This window comes from Pelodiscus sinensis, chromosome 4 (assembly GCF_052426305.1).
Source record: "Pelodiscus sinensis isolate ZL-2025 chromosome 4, ASM5242630v1, whole genome shotgun sequence".
Lineage (NCBI taxonomy): Eukaryota > Metazoa > Chordata > Testudines > Trionychidae > Pelodiscus > Pelodiscus sinensis.
Genome location: NC_143055.1, coordinates 68,490,912 through 68,513,988, shown reverse-complemented (window position 1 = coordinate 68,513,988; position 23,077 = coordinate 68,490,912). Strand labels below are relative to the sequence as shown.

The 23,077-nt window shown below is 43.3% G+C and overlaps 1 protein-coding gene across 3 annotated transcripts in view; it reads left to right on the top strand.

Annotated features, from left to right (window-relative positions):
* Window positions 1-23,077, top strand: part of GALNTL6 (polypeptide N-acetylgalactosaminyltransferase like 6) — an 826,316-nt gene that overhangs the window by 606,287 nt on the left and 196,952 nt on the right. The window lies entirely within an intron of this gene.

Here is a 23,077-nt window from a genome sequence, read left to right as displayed (position 1 = left end):
GGCTTTGTGTACTATGGGATGGGGGATGCAGTTGCCCCCCCCCCCCCCACACACACACACACATCTTCCTTAAACTATAGCTGTCTGCTGGCCCTGCATGACATGAACAGCCATCAGCAAAATATCCCTGCCACACGCAGCAACCCAACCACACAGACAGATACTCCCAAATTTCCCTTTCACCTCACATATACACTAACAACCCTCCATGAGGCTTCATTTAGTTTGACAGTCTCCACAAATATCCTGTCAGCCATCACATACATCCCACTCACTACATACCTCAACATCCCTTCCACTGACTCCCAACTTCTTCCCTCCTGCACTCCCAAGCCTCTCACCAGCTGCCACAGGACCATCTAGCCACTTATGAGCATGACACCCTTCCCTGCCCCCACTCCCAGCTCCATGTTCTACTCCTGATACTAGGTGCCCAACTCCATTGACTCCCATTGCCTGTCTGCATTCACACAGCCCCACTCTGCACCAATTGTCTCAAGTAATGGTCCTGACAGAGGGATGGCCGTGTCAAATTTGAGTGGGTGGCATTGTGAATTGGCACACAAGGTTATAGAACCTCTCCATTTTTTGGTTGTTGCCCAGTGGTCAGAGGCCCCCGCCCCCACTCCCAAATGGGGCTCTTGTGCACATTGGTGAATCTGGGCCTATCAGAGGGCTACAATCTTCATGGTAACTAGTTGTGAAGCACACCACTTCTCTTAATTCCAAGCCTTGTGTCTTCTTATACATAATTAGCAGCCAAAATGCTGCAATATGAATTTGAGATTATAATAGCATAGTAAACCTAGAACATGTTAAACTTCATAAACTGAGGAAGTGGGTGTTGCTCCCTCCCCCCACCTCATGATTGTACACAGATCTATATAATTTATTAATCTCTAAAATGTGAGACAGGCTGGTTAAGTCAGAGCTCTACCACTACAGTGGGTCTGAAAAGGGCAATTGAAGCCAGCTGAGCAGGCCTATACCTGAGGGGCTAATGGGAAACAGCTGTGGGCCTCTTTAGCCAGAGGAATAGATAAAGCCATCAGAGGAGATGTGGAAGGGGAGGAACTAGAAGGTAGCTGAGTTTGTTGCCGGAACAAAACTCAGTAAGTAGAATGTGGTAGGAAATTGGTATGGACAATAAAAAGCACAGGTGATTGCACAAGAGAGGGTGTCCAGCTGGCATCCCAGGGTAAGGGGACTGAGTGAGGACCTTGTGACAGGTGCTACAGGACTACTTGTTCATAAACTATGCATGTTAAAATTAAACCCAGACATCATTTCCTTTTGTTCTGCCAATTGATTTCCTGTACATTAATTGGGGGTATTTTATAAATAATTAAATAACTATAGTAAATGGAGAGGCTGACTAGAATTTTTCCATGTATTTCATAACAATGTAAAATTAATGGGAAACTGTCAACTTAGTATATTGTAAACAAACACATTAATTTGCCCATATTCTTGCCTAATTTTTCATGTATTTTACAGTTTCTATCAGCCTAGACAATGGAAATCAGTAATCATTTTCACTTTGGTTTACACTCACCTACAAGTTCCTAATGCTACAATTTGGGTAGTTTCAGACACTGCTTTAAGAAACAGCTACTTTCGTTAGATTATATTTATTTATTTATTTGTGGTAACTGTTCTGTTGGTCTAAGGTTTTCTAAGCTGTGTGTTTGTTTACACTTCTAATGCTGTGCTAATAATCTCTTTGAATGCTGTTTGTTCACCTGTCATGCTATCCGGAGTGGCTCAGAAGCAAGAGTACTAATCTCAAGGCAGACTGTCAAAAATAGGCAGACATGCCAAACTGATCAATTCTACAGGTTGCACTTCCCTGGTCCAGCACCATCGGGATGTGACTGGTCCTGAATGAAGGTTGTTTTCTTTTTCAAACCAATGGAAGTCATTTCAGGCCTCCCTGCTGCTCCCACCCCCATCCCTTCTGTTGATACCCCCCCACCAGACTTCTTAGCTCCCCCCTGCAGCCCAACTGAGCCACATGCCAACTCCTGGCCTCTCCCCAGCTCAGCTGAGCCATGCCCTGGCTCCCGCCTCCAAAACCCAGCTGAGCCGCACACTGGTTCCCAGTCCCTGTTCGCAGCCCAACTGAGCCGAGCACACTGGCTCCTGGTTCTCCAGCCCCTGCAGCACAATGGGACTTTCTGATCCTGGAACATGATGTTACCGCACCAGAGAATCCCAGATTTTAGAGGTGCGACTTGTACAATTAAATTTCATCAACCCATTAACAAATGTGATCCCTTATATGACTGTAACAGTCTTACCACTAAGTCGTAGAGTTTCCTTGGGTTCTCCAATCTATCTTGCAACCCAGGCAAGCTGAAGATAAATGGTCTTTTTTGCCAAAATCACAAAACATTCAGGTTGCTCCCAGTCCCAAGAGACTGGTCCCTTACCCCAGATCAGTTTGTACTTAGATCTCACCCTAAAGCCAACACTGATTAACTAAAGGTGTATTAACTCAGAAAAAGAAATGTTTCTGCAGGTTCAAATTAGGATATATCTATGTACAAATGAACTTGTCTGTGAATTAAAAGGCGACAGAGATGATGTAATCTGTCAGCACTGCCTTAGGGCTTCACCCAGGCTGACACTGGGAATCGCTGCTGCTTGTTCCTTAGCTCCAACCCTTGAGAGTGCAAACAGCAAAGAGATGAAGGTCATATTAGCTATTTTTATTCCTTCTTTCACTATGCAGACTGATATGACAAGGCCTTCTGCACAGACTTCCCCATGGATGGATGTCTTCTGAGTCAGAAGGCTTCTGAGAAGCTATGGGAAGCTTTCCCATAGCTTCTTCCTTTAAATAAAAACTGTTGACTATTTTTTATTCCTCTGAGAACTAGAGAGCCAGCACAGCTCTGAGTGGGACTGGATTCCATTCTGGGTTCTGAGCCTCAGCAGTTGTTCCCTACATTCCAAATGCAGGATCAAATGATGTCTTAATTTACACTTCCATGACCCTATTAAATATTGAGGGGTCCACTGAGAGCATAATTTTTGTGAGCAGAATTTTGAAGATGAAAGAATAGAGCTTAACTTTCAGGGTCACTTTATGATATTATCAGTTAAACAAAAATTCCATAGACTGCTAAACTGAGAACGTACATGTCGGAATTACTGAGACACAATACAGTCAATTTTTGAAAGTTGACCCATGCCTTAATTAAATCTCAAGCACACATGGATTTCAATCAAAACTTGTGCATTACTAAGTTGGCGTATAATTAGTTTCTCTAGGTATTTTTGATCTGTCTGAGATTTTTTATTTTTTAACCTCACCCCCTCATATTTCTCTCTCCTACCAGTTTCTGTTTCTCCCATTTTATGGTGGTATAAATATGCTTAGTATTTTGCCATCACTATGCTGTAACTCCATCATGAACAATAGAAACTTTACAGTACCTGGTATTACCATTAAAATATTGCATCCTTCTAATGCAATCAGTAAGAACCTTTGCAAATTCCCATTCTTATATGGCAGTTCTTTCTCAGTAAAAAAATTATTACAAACTATCCACTGTGTACAGGGACCTGTTAATGAGCCTGTGCTATGAGAGAGGCTAGCAGCTTCATATAAATCTTATACAATTTTTCCCTTTGTTAATCTTTTTATAACAGATATTTTAAAGTTGCTACTAACGATTTGTAGCACTGTTTTGTTCCATTTATGAAGGTACTAGCTCTTGTTGCTCAGGAACACATAAGAAAGAGATTTCAATGTGGTTTTAAATAGTCAGGGTTCCAAAAGAAAAAGACTAAAACAAAAGTTTTAAGCACAGAAAGCTATTTTGCATGACAGGAAGTGTTGTTTATTTCACTGGATATGATTTTGCTATAGGATTGATTTCAGAAGACACAGTCTGCCTTTATAGTTACAGAGACTCCATTAGCATTTGCAAAGGAACTGTAATAAGCTAAATTCACAAACTGAGGTTTTCTCTGCAATCCATTGAAATCAAAAGTCTGAGTTTTGTGCAGATTTGGTTTGGGATAGTAGCCAATCACAAAGTCACGATCTACTTCAATATCTTTATTAATTACCTGGATGAGGGGATGGATTGCACCCTCAGCAAGTTTGTGGATGACACCTAAGCTAGGGAGAGAGGTAGATACGCTTGAGGGCAGAGATAGGGTCCAGAGTGACTTAGACAAATTGGAGGATTGGGCCACAAGAAATCTGATGAGGTCCAACAAGGACAAGTGCAGAGTCCTGCACTTGGGACGGAAGAATCCCAAGCATAGTTACAGGCTGGGGACCAGCCAGTTAAGTAGTAGTTCTGCAGAAAAGAACCGGGGGTTACAGTGGATGAGAAGCTGGATACGAGTCAACAGTGTGCCCTTGTAGCCAAGAAGACTAATGGCATATTAGGTTGCATTAAGAGGAGCATTGCCAGCAGATCCAGAGATGTCATTATTCCCCTTTATTCGGCTCTGGTCAGGCCACATCTGGAGTATTGTGTCCAGTTCTGGGCCCCCCACTACAAAAAGGATGTGGACGCATTGGAGAGGGTCCAGCGGAGGGCAACCAAAATGATTGGGGGGCTGGAGCATATGACTTATGAGGAGAGGCTGAGGGGGTTGGGTTTGTTTAGTCAAAGAGTGAGGGGGGATTTGATAGCAGCCTTCAACTTCCTGAAGGGAGGTTCCAAAGAGGATGGAGAGAGGCTGTTCTCAGTAGTGACAGATGGCTGAACAAGGAGCAATGGTCTCAAGTTTTGGTGGGAGAGGTCCAGGTTGGATATTAGGAAAAACTATTTCACTAGGAGGGTAGTGAAGCCCTGGAATGGGTTACCTAGGGAAGTAGTGGAGTCTCCATCCCTAGAGGTGTTTGGATTCCGTGACATCAAATGCATATGTACGGTGTTGTAGAAGGATGAAACCAATAGCAATTATATTTGTTTTCAGGCTATTTTGTTTTCATCTCTGTCCAGACTCCATATGCTTTAAATCGATATTTTGCTAACAGAAGCATCTCAGGGCCAGTGTTGGAGAATGTGGACACTCCTCAGTTGCCCCTCCACAGCAAGATTCACCACCTTCTTGTGCTTCACAACAGAGAGCAGCAGCCAGGGAATCTCAGATGCACTGTCTCTGGATACTGCTATTAGTTTGCGGAAAAGATAGCAAACAATATTAATGAACGAATGGAGAAAATGCAGGGGGCAGAGAAAAGTATCTCTAATCTAGAAAATGAAACTACAATTTCATCAGAATTTGCTCCAATTCCAGCAAGAGGCTGTGAAAGTGGCAAAGTGCCTTCATGGTAGAAAAACAGCTGTAGATGGGACAAACTGCTTTTTGTGGGACACCAGAAAGCCCCCAGCCTGCTTTTGGCAAGTGTCTCCCTGAGATTTTAAATCACACACCTCACTTCATTAAAATCCGTCACTGTTGTTGTGCACTAATCCACTTATAACAAAAGACCAAGTGCAGTTGTACTGTGGAATTGCAACATCACCGGTCAGGTTAAAATCCTAGCAGCATCATGGGTACAAGAGCAGTAAGAATACAAGGGTGAAAATAGTTGCTTGGTTTTGTTTTGTTTGTGCTGTGGCGTTCACTCCACATGAGCCCTGAAGGGGTTAAGTTAGACTATATGGGCCAGTGGAACTCAGGCTGCATGTGGTAGTAAGCCAGAGGTCAGTAAAGCTTAATTGAGGATGAAGCTCACCTGCTGGGTGGCTTTGATAAAGCTAAGAAGCTCAGAACTGCAGGGGAAAAATAGCCTTCTGTAATTTCTTGCTAGAAGTTAGAGTTCCAAGTAGTCATGGTGAGTAGAGGAAATTCAAATGGGTGATAAACTCAGAGGTGCCAGAGGGTAGGAAGAGAGAGTAGGACAGAGCCCAAGGAAATAGCAACAAGTTGTGGAGCATAAGATCTCCAGGCTGAAAGCTGGAGTAGAGAATGGGACCAGGTTTTTCTATCAGTAACTAAGGAAAGGGCACAGCCTTGTATATTGAATGGAGAACTGCCTGGAATGGCAGAGGCACAGCTATCTAGAGAGACAGTGTCAGACCCAGGAAAGAGAGGATTGTAGTGACCTGGCCAGAGGACTGAGGCATGGTTAAAGCAGCTCCCAAAACACAGGGCCTGGGGCTGCTGCCCTGAACCTGTGTAACCTGCAAACTTTTACTGCATCAGTGCAAGGATGAGGATGGTGTTCAGGTTTTTCTTCCTTTTTAAATCTTAGGTACTTTACTGTTCTGTCCAGCTTCTGTTCTCTCTTTTTTTAATATCATAGATACCTATATATGCCACAGTTCTTATTGCTGCTACACTGGCCATGTTTTGCAAATCCCACTCTGGATTTTAGAACAGCTGTATTGGTGCATTTACAGTGAGACGTTCTGATTTGTTATTTTCAATTCATCTCTCTAGGAGAGGTGAGATGGGTTGTTTCTTGTAATGAATTGCAGCTTGAACTGTGTAGTGTTGGTGTACCCTAGAACTGTATTTGTTAGATAGTGGTAATTACATGAGACTAAAACAGCATCAGTGTAAAGTGTGGTTTATTTAACTGTCAGATTGAGAGTCCTTAGCCTTTTCAACAAAAGCTGGTTGTTTGGGGTTTTCAGTTTGTTTTGTTTGGCAGGGGTTAAGGAAAAGTTTCATTAAAAATGTGTGGTTTGTGCAAATCATTATTCTTAAAATGAATTGGGGACAGGAATGAAAGAATGTTTAAACTTGCCATGGGAAATGTAAGATCCTCTTATTCGTTTATAAATTCTGTAGATTTTGAAAGACTGTGATTGATTCCTACGCTGCACCCATCTGAATGCTGGTGAACCAGATTATTTGATCATAGGCAAGTAGTCTCTACTTGGCACCTGCTGCTAGTCCTTGAAGTATAAAGCTTAGTATGAAAGACAGAGAAAGGAAATGGTGGTGGTGTCAGATGGTTTTTGTAGAGAAAGGACTCTTGTTCTGACTCTTGCTGATGCATACAAGGGTTTATTTGCTTTCCTTTTTGTCCGTTATTATTATTTGGGTACAAAAACCTGGGCAAGTTTGACCAAAAATAAAAGAGAAAGTTGCTCTAATTTTCTGTACAGTCATGGAAGGCTAGACTTTTCAGGTCCCTAGGCAAGGTGCGAGGCACGGGGGCTCCACATGCCCAGAAGGGGCAGGGCAGGCAGCCAGTCCTCATGCCTGCCTGTAGTGTGCCATGGCATGCCTATAGGGTTGCCTGGTGTCCCGTATTCACACAGACAGTCCGGTATTTTCAGGCTCCATCCAGTTAAAAAAAAAACAGGAAATACTGGACATTTTACATCGGACAGAAGCCCAGTGGGGACAATTTTCCCCTGCTGTGTCTGGCGGGGGTGGGGGAGTGAGGAGAGTGGCAGAGTCATAGTAAAGGGGAGCAGGAGGAGACATTTGCCAGGCACCATGCTAGAGAGTCACAGTGCTGGGGTGAGAGCGGCGTGCATGCTGCTCTGGCCCACGTGACTAGCAGAGACCCAGGAGCTGGCCATGTGATGCCTCCCTCTACACCAGCCGTGGCCAACCTGCAGCTCAGAAGCCGCATGTAGGGTTGCCAGGTATCCAGTTTTGATCTGGACAGTCCAATATTTGAGGGTTCTGTCCAGGGAAAAAAATTAAGAAAATACTGGACATATAAATGTCCGGTATTTTCTAATTAGGTAAGTGTTGTTATTATTAGGAGTATCAATATCTAGTTGCAAACTGCCTGTCTGGTAGACAAGCTCACGCTGCATGATCATGTCTAACAGCCAGGCAGTACGCAACTACAAAAGGGGGAGGCAGGGCTGGGGTGAGAGGGAATCCCCAGCACCAGACTCGCTCATGCTCCACCGAAACCGTGCGCGGGATGGGCAGTGTCCCAAGATCTGCAAACACCTGAGTCAGTCCCGCTCCCCGCCAGCCAATTCTCTCTCCTCCTGGCCAGACCTGCTTCCTGCCGGCCAATTCCACCCCCCCCCTTTTTTTTTTGCTTGATAACTTTGGTTTCTCCTCCCCCCACCCTTCTTTTTTCCTTCACAGAATTTTTTCCCGGTGTGGTGGTGGTTTTTTTTGGGGGGGGGAGGACGGAGGGGTGTTCAGTAGTTTTTGTTAAACCATCTGGCAACCCTACACACACACACACACACACACACACACACACACGCCAGCCAGCCAGCCAGCCAGCCAGCCAGCCAGTCATGAGAGCTGCCTGCAGCATAGAGGGCAGTGTCCCAGCAGCAGTTTAAAGGACCTGAAACTCTGTTACCACTGCTCCTGTAGTAGTGGTGACAGAAGCTAGGAGCCCCAGGCCCTTTTGAATACCTGGCCCCAGAGCAATTGCCCACTTTGCTCCCCTGTTGGTCTGCCTGCATGAAGCATGGTGTTTCTTGTGTTAAGCAAGATGTCAGTGAAAACCCTTTGTGATGACTCCCTCCCCATGCTTTACGAAATGGACTTGTGGACACATATATGCATAACTCAAAGGTGCTTTGGACAAATGATCTGATATAACCTACCAATCTTCATGTTGTAATCTGCTGGATCTGCGTATCTTATTTTGGTGTATGTATCATTCTTGTGTGTAAAGTTAGACATGTGGAGTATGGAATGATTCATGATTTTAAATGTGTAAATCGAAAGCCATCAAGGGTGTTTCCAATGCTGGGCAATCATATGCAAAAAGCTTTTTATCCATAAGTCTTAGCATTGGTTGGACTGAGAAAATCACTGTCCACCTCTCTGGAAGAGTGGAATGTAGAATCAGAATTTCCACCAAAAGGGAATCTTTAAAAACAATAGGAAGCTAGCAGGTTTTATCTCTGGGCTGTCTGGAAACACCAGAGGGAAGGAACCAAAGACCCCAGGGTTAGGAACAGCCCTGGTATGGAAGGTTTAGCTGGAAAAGAAACAGTTTTAGGGTGTGTTGGTAATAAGTTTGTACTGAGGTTTCAGTATAGAGGTTTCAGTATAGAATTAGCTAAGCATTTTCTCTTTTTTTGAGTTTGTAATCTATTTTTCTCTGGCTGTTCTCACTTACTACCAATTAAATCCTACTGCTTGTATGTCATGACCATGAGGGTTAGCCAACAGCCTGGGGACTAAGGGGTTAACTATGTCCCTTACCTAACCACGTAGCCAGCAGCCAATAGAAATGTAGGTAGGAATTTCAAACTGGGACAGAGGAATTTTGGGGTTTTCCCTCCTTTGTCCCTGGGCAGTTTCTCTCCAGATACTGAGGGGGACAGACAAAATGTCTCTCTCCAGGAAAAGACTCTTCACTATCTGTAAGTAGCATAAAGTTTATGGTTTGAGAATGGGAATCTGATGTCTGTGCATTTAAAAATGGGTTTTCCTCTCTTTTGTAACTAAGTTTTGTTCCCCATGGGACAATTTGAGTTTATTAATTGGTGGCTCTTTTCATCTAGCCAATCGAACTATGCTTGTAACAGGAGTATTGTGGTGATAATAAAAGTTCTCTCTTTTTTATTAACCTGGTATTGGTTAATTTTTGTGTCCCGGTTTTACTTTAGGGTGAGATTTCCCAAGTGATCTCTTCCCTGGTTTTCTTACCATTACTTGGGTGGTGGCAGCGGATTTTTATCCCTAAAATCTAGGTTTTTAAGATTTTGGGGGAAGTTTTATATCAAAGCCTGGAAAAATAAGGTTTTGGGGTACTTTTGCGGGCCCCACTTCTATATTCATCTTGCCAGGGTGGGGAAGGAGCTTTGACATTGTACTTAATATAATCACTTTTATTGTCTATCAAGCCCTGTGTAAATAATTATCTGGGGAAGCAATCAGTGTGTACATCCTCCTTTCATTGTTAAAGGGGGCTTACCTAAATAATTAATTGGGGATTCTGATCCCATTTTGGGGAGTGGTATCTGGGAAAGCTGGGCCCTAAATTGCATTTTCCTTAGACCTGAAGAGATTGTGTGAGCATTGCTTATCAGGGATCATTGATCTCAGTTTTGTGTCTTGGCTGGGGGGGAATGGTGAACTGGCCCAGCAGAACAGGGTAGTAAGGAGCCCCAGAGAGCAGGAAGGCAAGTGTCAATGGCTTTGTCAGCACCCTAGGAATTACCCCAGGGGGTCTTCTGTGACTGCACCCTGTAATACCCTCATAATAGGGCACCTGTACACAAGTGAAATAGTAGGACAAATTTAGGAAACCTATAGAGCGCTATATGTGTATAGTGTAAGAACTATGGACACCTGAAGGAAGCGAGAAATATTTGTTTGGAGTCTTACATTCCTAACATGGAATGTTAAAAATGTATAGGGACATAGGATTTATCATTCCAGATCAGTCTGATAAATATATGGATTCCTGATTTGGAAATCAGACCATTCTTAATGTTTGAAAGTAAATCTCTTGCAGCCCAGAAAGTAAAACAAAATTCAGACCAACAGCCCAATAATGTATCTAGCCAATTCTATGCATTGGTAGGCACCGATGAAGAGGGAATTTCTTTCTGACCATTAAGCAATCATTTGACACACTGAAGCACAAGATATGATTTACTCTTTCTTAGCTTGTATGATCATAAAATTAGCCTGCTGGGTATTTTTTTTTAAAATTCAACTGTAGCATTTCTATCTTTGATCTTGCAGGTTGGTCACTGAATTCCTGTGCTCTTGCTATTCTTTGTTCAGGCAACTACAGATTACATAAAGGACTATTGATTATTCTGAGTTTGTCCTTATTGAGATAAGTCATTTCTAATCCAGCTGTTGGCTGAATTCACATTAAATCCTGTTTCTGGGGCTTTGAGACATTGAGAGGGAGGAAGGTCATCTAATGATCATCTTTTGTAACCTGAATAAAGTGAATTTTGACAATAACTTTTTTAAGATTCACCAAACAGCTTTGTGATAAATATACAGGTAGCTGGGAGGCCACAATGCTGATCTCTAAGTAATTTTTTAATACAGGTAAGGTTGCTGTCCATAAAGCTTTCTGAAACATTCAGAAAAGTTTGTATTTTTGAAAAATGTCAACCATTTGATAAGCTGGCTGAATTAAAAAAGTAGCAAAAAAATTGTTTTAAAAACACAAACTATCTTAATAAATTCTAAACTTTTGGACCCACTCTAATTGTATAAGTAACCTTTGGAATAATTTAGCAAGAGTAAAGGAAGAATATCCATCTCTGGAAATTTTTAAATCATGATTGGGTGATTTTCTGGCAGCCTGAGACTGGGTGCCCTTGCTGGGTCACTGAGGGGGAAATACAGGTGCAGTTACCTTGAACTGTGACAGGACCTTTTGCTGCAGTATAAAGAGAACCAAGTGATTTTAAGCCACTTAAAATATTATTTGTTACCTTAAGTAATAGGAAAGATGAAATTTAATCAAATTGTGCTTACGTGGTTCATTTTATGGGTCTTAATGGAAAAAACTTAAAATTTAGTTTTAAAACAAGCAAAAATAGGAAATGGGTGGATATACGATATGGAGAAAGACATCCTTTTTTCCTATTACATGATACTGTTTGGTGATCAGTGTGCAACATTGCTCCATGACTGCATAATGAAAACATGTATTATAATGTGTGTATGAATGGAGGCAGAATTAGATTACTATATTAACTAGGAGACTCTGGTTTGCTGATTGTCACATTCACTGACACCTGAGGGAATGGGTGACTGGGCAACAAAATGCCAGATGAAATTTAATATTGATAATGTATATTGGAAAAGATAATCCCAATATATAAATATACAGATAAAATTAAGGTGTCTAAATTAGGCATCAGTCATCATAGATACTTCTCTGAAAAACTTCCACTCAGTGTGCAAAAGCAGTCAAAAATGTGAGCAAAATGTTGGGAATCATTAAGAAAGGGATAGATAAGACAGAAAATATATTGCCACTCTATAAATCCATGGTATGCCCACATTTTGAATACTGCATGAAGATGTGGTTGCCTCATCTCAAAAGAGACATTGGAATTGGAAAAGGTACAGAAAATAGCAACAAAAATGATTAAGGATATAGAACAGCTTCCTATGAGGAAAGATTAAGACTGGGATGTATGAGCTTGCAAAGGAGATGAGTAAGGGAGGATATCACTGAGGTCTATAAAATCATGACCGATATATATATGGAATGCTATTTTCTCTTTGTAACACAAGAACTAGGGTTCACCAAATAAAATTAATGGGCAGCACATTTAAAATAAATAAAGGGAAGTATTTCTTCCCAAAAAACATAGTCAACCTGTGGAACTCCTTGCCAGAGGATGTTGTGAAAGCCAAGTCTATAATAGGTTCAAAAACGAACTAAATAAATTAATGGAGGAGATGAGTCCATCAATGACTATTAACCAAGATGGAAAGGGATGATGTTCCTCGCCTTTGTTTGCTAGATCCTGAAATGAGTGACAGGAAATGGAGCACCTGTTGTGTTCATTTCCACTGGCCACTGTTGGAAGACAAGATTCTAGGTGGATCATTGGTCTGGCTCATTGTGGCTGTTCTTATAAGAAACAGGAATGGGACTCAAATCATGGCAATCATATAAGTACTGCAGGACACTACCAGTAGCTAATTAGGAAATACATCAAATGGTTTAAATGAAACATTTCAAATATATAAAAAATAATTAGGGGCCTGATCCAAAGCCCAATGAAGTTAATGGAAGGTCTCTAGCTTGTTTGATCTCATTTTGTGCTTTGGCTTTTCTAATGTTTGCCCCTTCGTTATTGTGGTGTTAAAAAATTAATCATGAATAATTGTGCTGTTAAACAATGAGAAGACTCCAGCTGACCCTGGGCTCCATGCGGCGCTACCCCTTTGCTCCGCTTCCGCCGCCCCTTTGAAATGTGGCAGCAGCATTTCAAAGGGAAAGCAATGCAGAAACACCTGCTATTAACATGTGTTAAAAGAAATAACGCGTTAATTCTGCCCTGCATTAATCGCAGGTTTTAACACACATTAATTGACAGCCTAGTAATTTGTTTATATTTGTCCTTTATAATTTAACCTAGTTTCCACAGTCTTCACACCTGAGGTGTGAGGGAGATTCGCAAAGCTTAGTGTCACATGGCTTTGGGGATGACTGTGTCCCTGGTGGGGGGGGGGGTGAGAGAGGGGATGGCCAGCACAGCATGGCCCTAGCGTAATTGCCTCTGCCTAGTTCCTCCCCAGACGGAGTCTCTAATTTCACCCAGGAGTTTTACTCCCTCGGCCTTCAAGCCACCTGGCTTGACCTACATCTCACCCCTATTTACAGGATAGCCCCGTCCAGTAGTCCCCCAAAGCACCCAAGGTTTGAAGTCCAAAGCTCGCCCCCCTTTATTCCGGGTAGCCCAGCCTGATAGTCCCCCTGCTGCAATCCAAGGGTCAAAGTCTATAGTTTGCCCTCCGTGGTGAAGGCAGTACAGTTCAATAGTCCCACCATAACCCTAAGGTAATAGTCTGTTGAAGAGTTAATAAGTAAACGGTAGGTTTGTATCCTCCAGCAAGGGGGTCCAGGGCCATCCACTCAACTAGACCCCAGTCCGGGGCCCTGTTAGTGGCTTTCTCAGGCCACTGAGTCAGTGGAGAAATTCTAACCGCAACACATTGACTCCTCACAGTGGTTCACTCACCTCAGTAGTCATTGATGCTCCTGGGCTGCTTCCTGCCTCTTCAGGTCTTAGCACGCTGGTGCATCATGGTTTCACTTCTTCCTCGGTGTTCTGGGTGTTCCTTTCTCCCAGATCCAAAGAGGTCTCCAGAGGCGTCCTGTCTCCAGTCTGAGTGGTAGTGTCCTGGCTTCTAGGTAGGCACTGGGGCTTACAAAGAAATGGCTCAGCACATCTTCTCCCTCTGGCTGCCAGCCCCAACTGAGATGCTCTCTTTTACAATACTGCACCCCGAGCATGCCTGCTAAGCTGAAGAGGGGGTGGCCACCCTCAGGGTCAAACCAGTGTGGGGTGGGTACTCCCCGTCACACTGAGTCCTCCTGGTTAGGTGGCAGATCTGAGGACCTGTCTGAGATTGAGGTGTCATTAGAGGAAATTTTGGAACAAGTTGATAAACTAAACAGAAACAAGTCACTTGGATCACATTGCATTCACCCAAGCATTCTGAAAACTCACATGTGAAACTGCAGAACTATTAACTGTGATGTCAGAGAAATAAGATCCGTTACAAAAGCCTGGTCTGCTGGTCAGCATCATGCTGCTGTCTCATTAGCAACTCCTTGCAGTGGCATGAGATCTCCAAGTCCCTTTGACTGGGACACCTTACATACCTAAATATGCCTCTTTGATCTCTAGTAGCTCCCTCCAATAAGTTTTTTTTTTTTTAAGCCAACTTCACACAGTAGGGTTTGGGGAGCCATTACATTTAAAAAATGGCCCACTGACTCTTAATGATGAGTAATGCCTCTCTACTTTTGTTCAGAGACCTCATTCCATAGATTTTTGTATCTGATTGAAAATAAATATATTCTTGTCTTGGGTTTGGAGATTGTGGGGGTTTTTTTTAATTAATTTCCAAGCAATTTTTTCTTTGCTTAAATTATGGACCAGTCATCAGACCTTCCATTACAAATATACAATAACCTCCATGAACACAAATTTAACTTAATGGAAGAAGAATTCAATATTCTTTTTTTCTATATTATACAAGCTTATGACGTGGCAGATAAATATAATCAGATATGACTATTTTCAATGTTTTTGTTAGATCTAAGGTTTGTAGTAAGACAGTATCATTCAGATGAAATCAGACTACTTTTTGCATTCTTGTCATATTATGATGCTTTCTTGACAAGTCCTGACCCTGACTGTTTATCCATGCTACAGTGAGCTAGGCATTTTAATCTGTTCCTCATCTATTGTCAGCACAATAATTATATTTCAAAATTGCTCTTGTTTAAGACATCCCTATTGAATGGCAATAAAAAATTGGATCTTGGCTAATACAGGCAGTCCCCGAGTTACGCGGATCCGACTTGTGTCGGATCCGCAGTTACAAATGGGGCCCTCCCTCTCCCTGGTCTCCAGCAGACCAGGGAGAGGAAGCAAAGCGGCGGAACACGCGGGCAGCGGACAGCCCAGACGCGTCTGGGTTGTAAGCTGCCCGCGTGTTCCGCGGCTTTGCTCTGCTTTGCTCCCCGTCCCCCTGGTCTGCAAACCAGGGGGACGGGGAGCAAAGCAGAGCAAAGCCGCAGAGCCTGGGGTTCTTAAGTTGAATCTGTATGTAAGTCAGAACTGGCGTCCAGATACAGCCGCTGTTGAAACTGATCAGTTTCAGCAGCGGCTGAATCTGGACGCCAGTTCCGACTTACATACAGATTCAACTTAAGAACAAACCTACAGTCCCTATCTTGTACGTAACCCGGGGACTGCCTGTAAGTGTTGGCATTTTCATAGTAAATGTCCTAGATGTTATCAATTTGAAACTTCATCAAGTGCCTGCTAGACTGTGTGATAAAGTATTCTGAACTGCTTTCTGAATTCCTAGCAATATCCAGCTGTCACTGGTCCAGTGCTTCAGCCTTACTGTGCTGATTAGCCAACTGTGTCAAGCAGTGATGTCATTTATTTTAGGAAAAAGGAAAAACATTTCAATAATGCTGCTGCTTTAAAAAAAATGTATTTTTTTAAGTTTCACCGGAGTGGTCAACAAAGGCTTCCCTTGTCGACCGCGCCGCGTCTAGACTGCTGCGCTGTTCCGGATAAGCGGATCATCGGCACAGTGTGGCGGCCATTTTTATTTTAATGGAGCAGGGATTATTTATATCCCTGCTTCTTTGACTATGCCGAATAAACTATTTTACATGGCTCCGTTGACGGAGCCATGTAGTCTAGACATAGCCTATGAGAGGAGGAATAAGGAGCAACACCAAGTGCTCCATGCATTCAGGTCACTTGCCTCACCTCAGCTGTGGTGTGAAGCAGACATCAGGAACTGGTGCTCTTCTGCCCTGCCCTTGTGCAGGGATGCCTGGAGCCTGATAGTGCCTTATACTGCTCCTTCCTTCACAGCTTCCTCTGGGTGCACAAAGATGAGTAGCATTTGGGGGCAGAGGAGAGCTTACTCTGTGTGTCCAGGTCAGTTTCTCTGTGGATTGGGGCAAAAGGAGCACAGTACATGAGTTGGAAGTGTATGAGGGAGGATGCAAGGGTTAGGGGTGTGAGGGCAAAGATTGGTGCACAGGAGGGGGCACAGGGGCTATGGGGAAAGGTGGCACTATGTGAGGGTTAGGCACACGGGGATGCAGAGTTAGGGATGTGGGGTAATCATTAGGGGCCCATACAAGGGGTGCAGCAGTTGGAGGTGTGAGGCAAAGGGCACAGTGCAGGGTTGAGGATCGCAGGAGGGGAATGTAGAGGTTGTAGTGAAGGGGGCACAGTCTATGAATAAGGGGCAGAGAAGTGGGGAGCCCACATGCAGGCAGTGGAGGGGGGCACTGTGCCCAGGAGCTGCTACCATATAAATTCATCCAGGGTGTCATTCTCCACGAGAATGGCTTTGATGAGGTAGTATCTTTTGTTGGACCAACTTCTATTGCTGAAAAGGACATGCTTTTGAGAGAGCTTTTCCCAGGTCTGAAGAAAGTAACTCGTATCTGAGCTAAATACGAAGTGGGACAGTATGATGGGGTGTTTATCTCACACAAGGCAGAGCTGGTAAATGTGGATAATTAAGCTGATAGACTGTACCTGGGGAAGATCCAGGGCCTGAAGCACTGATTGAAGTTGGAACTTAGCTGTGGAAGTACAGGAGGACCTTGCATAAAGCCAGAAGAAAAAGGATGCAGAAGAAATAGGCTGCAGTCATCTTTCTGGGAGCAGGGAGTTGGTGTTTGAGGCTATAAAGGTCAGTAGTTTGCTGTTATTCCGGGGGAGGCAGAGGTTGAGCTGGTATGCCCAGGGAGAAGAGACTCAGAAACTGAAGGAAGGAGTTCAGGGCAATAGCAACAGGGTTTGAGGGAAAACAAAATATATGGTCCCTGCACTGGAACCTACAAGACTACGGTCACTGGGGAAGAGGCACAGACACAGCAATGGAACACAGAATCCCTGGAATGGTTATCTAGTAGGTCTTCAGTACTCTGCAGAGGAAGAGTATGGTGACCTGGCTGAAGGACTGAGTCCCAATGGAGGTCCCTGAGTCCTAGAAGAGAGACCATCGACAGACAAACTGCAGGAAGAGCTGTGAAACTGACAATTAATCCCCAAATGTAGCCAGCAGGAGGCACTTCAGCACCCTGTGATAGACAAACTGGTAGGCATAAGAGCTTTACACATGCTGTAGGACACTGCTTAAAATGAAATGAGTAATTACAGGTTAGCAAGTAGTTGAATGTGATACAAATTGTTGTAATGAACCATAAAACCAGTGTCTCCGTTTTGTCCATGGTTTTCAACATCCAGCAGTGTTTTTGATTTGAGTTCTTAGGCTCATCTTTTGAAGGTGCTGTGTAGGCTTCCTGTGAGTGAGAGTACTGAGCGGTCAGATATTAAGTGATCACTTTGTCAATTTTTTATCTTTGCTCATGGTATTTTTATCTTTCCTCATTTTTCTGAGAAATTTCATTCAAACACACAGTGATTGTCTGATTCCATCAATGGGGAATTTGATGCTCTGAATGAGGTTCCACCCATACTTTGATAAGCATGTGTCATGTACAATGAATTTTTTCATCCTCAGTCACAGAAAAATGTCCAGGGACATTTTGATGACTATTGACATCATTCTCAGTATTTTAAATATGTAATTCCTGTGTGTTAGTTTTTTTATCCTGTGGCTGGCCTTGATTAACCCAACTGTGTCAGAAAAGTACCCATTGTTTAACATTTATCTCATTTTTGCCTTGTGCAGCTTTACAGTTAAATCTAAGTCTGTGACTGTGGCACATAGCCAATATAATCTTGAATATGGTTCATTCTATTGTGTCAAAAAATAGAAAGTATATACAACTAACTTTCTCTCTAGCAATCTGTCCCTCGCTTATATATTACTTCTGTTTTGCCTGCATTCCAGCTTCAAACCAGGAACCCGAATGTGTGTGTGTGTGTGTGTGTGTGTGTGTGTGTGTGTGTGTGTGTGTGTGTGTATATATATAGTTTTCAATCTAAAACACAAGTGGATTAACAGGCCACATTTTGGAACGCTGAATTCTATGGAAGAGAAAATGGTTCTGACCATTGCTGTAGCTTATGAGGATTGTTGTTAGGAAGGCTAGGAGAATCCAGTACTGTTTCCCAGCCCATTCCCTTCAACTGTGTATGTGCCCTTTTGACTTCACTTTCTGCAAATACTCAAGTTATTGCATTTTACTCACATGAATGTACAAGAGAAGTAAAAGCCTGCATATATATTACTGTTCGCACTGAAAATAGAATATTGTATATTGGATGGCATCCTATTGGATGCAGCAAGGGACCCATTTTAAGGGGTCCAGCAGAGAGGCAATTGAACAAGGCAGACAAAAATCTGATGCTAGGATTACATATACGTTCTGTTTGTGGGAGTGTGATGAGAATAGCAAGGGCATCGTAAACAGAATCCAAAACAAGTCATTGGGAATCTTTCCATTAACTTCAGTGGGGAGTGATTTAGACCCTAGATCTACAGTAGCTTAATTTTTCTAGTTATGAAGCTTTAAACAACATCAGTATGATTCTAAGTCAAAGGATTTACATTTTCTTAGAAAATAAATGGAATTATGAACTTACTGCTCACTGAAAGCTCCAAAGTCCAGGCACTTACTGAATTGTTCAATCAACAAACAGAAACAGTGCCACCTGTTTTTTTGTGTGTGTGTGGCCATTAACTGACATGCTTGAAATTTCAGTTATTAGATACTAGTAGTATTTTACAGAATTAAAATTCTTGTAAAAAATTTATTGTATAATTATCTATCATTCGTACAGCTACAGAAACGTCAGCCTGCTTGTGCACTGTCTGCAAGCAGAAAAGGAGACTATATTTATTGAGAAAGTTATTCATTATGAATTACTCACACAGCTTTAGCTGTCAGTTAAGAGTTGATCCCTATAGCTAGGAGACCATGCCAACTACTGTGGATGGGTCTTGCTTTTTCTAATTGCCTCTCTTTACCCACTTTTACAAGACATTTTTTCAGTTCTGTGTCCTGATGGTTGGCTGCTCAAGTGACAAGAACTGTCAATGGTTATGGTCGGTAATTATGCTGATGCCTGCAGACAATCCATCATGGTGGATTTTGCATGTGGCTGCTGGTAATTAATCACTGAGCCATGGAACAGCAGCTATGCAGCAGGGAGGAAATTTATCTTCTAAAGGGCAGTGCAGAGTTGGAGCATGAGAAATAATGAGTCTGTAGATGATAGCTCTTGTTTACCAATCAATCTTTCCTCTCTTCCTCCCTCCCCCCCCTCCCTTTTTAAAATCATATAGAGAGCTTGGTGAAATCATTCACAGAATTGATAATGGATCAGGGTAGAAAGAATGAAACATTTGAATCTCTTGGCATTTTATTACTATGTTCCTTTTTATTATGAAATGGAAGGTAAGAATTGGATCCTGTACAATAAAGTGAGAACATAGTTAAAATAGTTCCAGGATGGGGAAGAAGAAAAAAAATAATACAGGGATTAACAAAAGAGATCCAAATATCACTTGCTATAAAACACAAAAAGCGGTGGCCTCATAGAAGCGATGTTATTTACACTTCAGATAACACAAACATGAAATGAAAAGGCAACAGGATTCAATAAACAAAAGCCAGTACTAATTCACAGAAGGCACAGTCATCCTGTACAATTTTTGCCAGGAGATGTTGTGAAGGCCAAATCCACAGCAGGGTTCAAAAGAACTAGATAAGCTCCTGAAGGATAGGTCCATTCATAAGTATTAGCCAGGATGAGCAGGCATGAAACACTAGTATTTGGTAAGGGCTAAGCAGGGGAAGCAGGAGCTACTGCCCACTATCCAACACAAGCTCATTTTCTGCTCTCTTGCCCGCCTCCTCACCACCCCCATCCACATCACTATATATCTGTCTGCAAAACCATAACGAAGCATTTTAGCACCTGGGGCAAGCAAGGATGTGCACTCTAGAAGCAGTGTGGCATGTGGAGGGTTACAAGGGGTTATGTGACACACATGCCCCTTGATTTCTGCCTTCCATTTAGAGAGGTGCACCCTACACAGTTTGAAAACAGTCATGTCTTGCCAGCAACCATCAGATCAGAAGCTGGTGGGAGCTACCTGGCTGGCTCGGGGTCCTGACTCTCTGCACTGTAGAATCAGTGGGCAATGGTTGGTAGCCTGACAGCCTTCACTGCCCTGCTCCCCAAGCCAGCACAACCGGATACTCTCCAGGCAGGGTGGGCAGCACAGCTCCAAGCTGCATCCCTGACATGCCCTTGCCTCTGCCCCAAAGGAGCTTGGCGCTGCCTGGCAACATGCCCTGGAACTGAACTCTGCCCATGGAGCCTGGCTGCCATGAGATGCACCCCAAGATGATCCCTCTGGTACTCATCCAACTTGGGCACCTGGCTCTCAGCAACCCCTTCACACCTTGGTACCTGCCATAGTAGCCGAGTCATTCTCCCTATACTCCCTGTATGTGGAATCACTCATTGCTCCCCGGAGCTGCCTTGCCTCAGCCCCATGGCTTCTGGGCTCACAGTCACACAGCCAAGGCCAATATCCTGCCCAGGCTCTGGTGGTAGGTGCTGCTGCCAGCTCTGAAAAACCCAAGTCCTGAGAACAGAGCACTCCCTAGAGTTATCCTATTTCACATTCCCAAATGGAGGACACTACCAGGGGTAGGAGGAGGAGTTGGAGGGGGAGTACAGTTGGTGGATGCGGAAGGAGGCATTTGGGGGCAATGTACTCCCTGTCATGGTATTAGGGCAGCTGGCACAGACCCAGGACAGCACCAGCCTCTCAGTCAGCACCTCTCTGCAAGTTCTCCCACATCCCCTGGCTGGGGGGAGGGGCAATGGCATTCAGCACCTTGCTCGCTTGCCATCACTGCCATGGTCCTAGCTCTTCACGGACAGCCTGCTTTAGCTGGGGTCACTGAGACTGAGGTATCTGCTTTTCAAACAAAACATCTGGTCAAAAAGGGACCTTGGTGACGCCCGTCAGCACAGCTGAGATGTTAAAAGTTCATTCAGTGGTGCAATGGGTCTAAGGCAGGCCCCCTTATTACTGTGGCTTCACACAGCTCCCAGAAGCAGTGACCCTTCTCCCTCTGGCTCCGACATGTAGAGGCAATTGGGAGGCTCCATATGCTGCCCCCCACTCTTAAGAGCCAGTTGCACAGTTCCCATTAGCTGGGAACCACAGCAGCCTGCCTTCCCTTCTTGTCATAACCTCGGGCCCAAAAGAACTCTAGGCTTGCAGTCACATTCATTACACCAGGTGCCAAATAGGCAAGTAATAGCACTTTGTGCTGTTGTTAATGATTATACAATGTACAAGATAATGGAGGATCGGGCCCCTTATTTCTCCACCTCCCTGCCCTTTGGCTCAGACCTCCAGGAGAAGGTTGCTTCCAGCAACTGTTAGTTACTGAAAGATTAGATTAGCCAGGGTTAGGGCCCCTCTTTGACAAACTGAGCACAGACTATTGTGAATCTCTTCTGATTAAACAGAGTTCTTCTATTAAAAAAAAATATAACAGCCTGGAGGCGAAATGTGTTACACTATTTATAAATTTTAGTGGTGTTTTTAAGTCGTGAAGTGTGTACATGGTGACCCAGAAGTTAGTTTAATTAGCCTCAGCCCACGAGGTTAATTTTAAACTCAAATTATGTTATGGTCTGCTGCTTTTAAATTAAACTTTTACTACTTAGCCATGTGAGCATCTTTTATTTTTGAAATGACTTCATAATCAAATAATTAACGAAAGTCTCCCAAGGACCATTATAAAATGGAATAGGTGCACAAGGAGCACAGGCAAATGTCAAACTATTGCTCTTAAAGTGCTTTGTGAAATCTTCATTAACTCAGTGCAAACTTGATGCTTATTTGGCTGAACACTAATTTCAGATTTTCCACTACTATTCCTTCCCAGAAGGCATAGTCACCCTTTTAGCAACTAACCTGATTTTTAGAAGCATTCTGTGGATAATACTGGCAGTACATATGAGATGTTGCACAGCTGTGATCCAAGAGCAGAAAAACACATGATTGCCTTCCTCAGTTTAAAGAGGCATATATGAGTTTGTGTTCATTTTCTCCACCGCACCTAAACCATTCAGTAACGCGAGTATCTGAATGGATCCAGTTGCATTCTGTGCTATGACAATCTCAAATGAACCAAGCAGTGAATGCATGTTGTTCAATGTAAAATGTACTTTAATACTAACTGTGTAGATAATCTTTCTACCTTCTAACTAGAGCTGGATGAAAATTTTCATAAAAAAACTATTCAATGTGAAAAGTACATATTAGGTGATACCAAATTGTTTTGCCAGTTTGTCGTGGGATTTGCTGAATTGTTGTGGTTAAAACTGCCTGCCTGCAGCACAGTCTGAGGGAGGGGATTGGCTGCTGGGGTCTCTGGGAAGGGAAGGGGAGAGGGTAGGGATGGAAGAGCAAGTCAGGCATAGGGGCACCAGTTTAATAATCCCACCTAGGGCACCATAAAGCCTAAGGACAGCCCTGCAGGTCAATCCTAAACTATAGACAGCCCCCCAACCTGAAGCAAACAGTCACCAGCAGCCGCAGCCACACCTCACACCACATATACACTTACCCAGGAACCTACCCCTGCAACAAACCCGGTTTTCAACTCAATATACAAGTGACACCATCACAGGACTTACCTGCATAAGACACAACACGAGGGGCTCTTACATTTACTCATCTACTAATGTGATCTGTGTGAGCAATGCCCCTCTGCCATGTTTACTGGCCAAACCAGACAGTGTCTGCACCAAACGCTAAATGGACACAAATCAGACATCAGGAATGGTAACACACATAAGCCTGTAGGGGAACATTTTAACCATCCTAGACATTCAATAATGGATTTAAAGTAGCCATTCATCTAAAAAAGAATTTTATCATCCAGTTACAGAGACGCACAGACCTCTGAACTGGAGTTCATTTATCTAGGCTTGAATAAAGA